This window comes from Plasmodium inui, assembly GCF_000524495.1.
Source record: "Plasmodium inui San Antonio 1 unplaced genomic scaffold supercont1.71, whole genome shotgun sequence".
Classification (NCBI taxonomy): Eukaryota; Apicomplexa; class Aconoidasida; order Haemosporida; family Plasmodiidae; genus Plasmodium; species Plasmodium inui.
In genome coordinates, this window is record NW_008481905.1 from 49985 (window position 1) to 50798 (window position 814).

Here is an 814-nt window from a genome sequence, read left to right on the forward strand (position 1 = left end):
AATGAATTAATTTTCTAAATCTTATATGATAACGTGAATTATTCACCGTTAAAATCTCCCCTTTATAATTTCAGCAGATATTCATAATTCCGTATTAATTAATTTCTTACTAGAGTATGAATAAGTGTACTCTTCCGCTGTTCATTTATAATATAATTGAAAAGGAAATGTATAATATTAGACTACTTTGTCGGAATAATATGATTAAGAATAAAGATAAATAATTTTATTCTTCTCATCATAAATAAAGAATTGTGTTATCATAATCACAGGCGTATAATAGTGCGCGTGTATACGGGAGTTTACATAATTATTTGTTCTAGCGTCCGGATGGTCCACATAAAGATCTCATTGCCCTCAGTGAAAGATGGACGCGTCCCACTTGTTCTTAATAAATATCTTGTCTCCCTAAATTGCAGCTTTTACCTCTTCTTCCCATTATTAATAATAATTGTATACATATTCCTTGACGCATTTAAGCTAGATTGTGTACCTTATTGCGGTAAAATCCGTGTAATAAGAATCACCCCTTTTTGTAGACAGTAAATAAATACTAAGCGAATATTATCTCATTCTACAAAACACGGGAAAAATTATGCGCTGTTGCTCCTTATTTAGTTCTATATCAGCATAATTTTGTACATGTGAAGGGGCAGAGAATATGGCAATTATTTCGTCCCAGTAAAATTTTGGAAACAAGATGAGTTTAATTTTTCCACTAGTACACTCCTCATCGCGCGACAAGTGCGTACATTGAATTTCATGTAATTAATAATTCAGGTATATAGAAAAAAAATTAATATCGAACACGTCG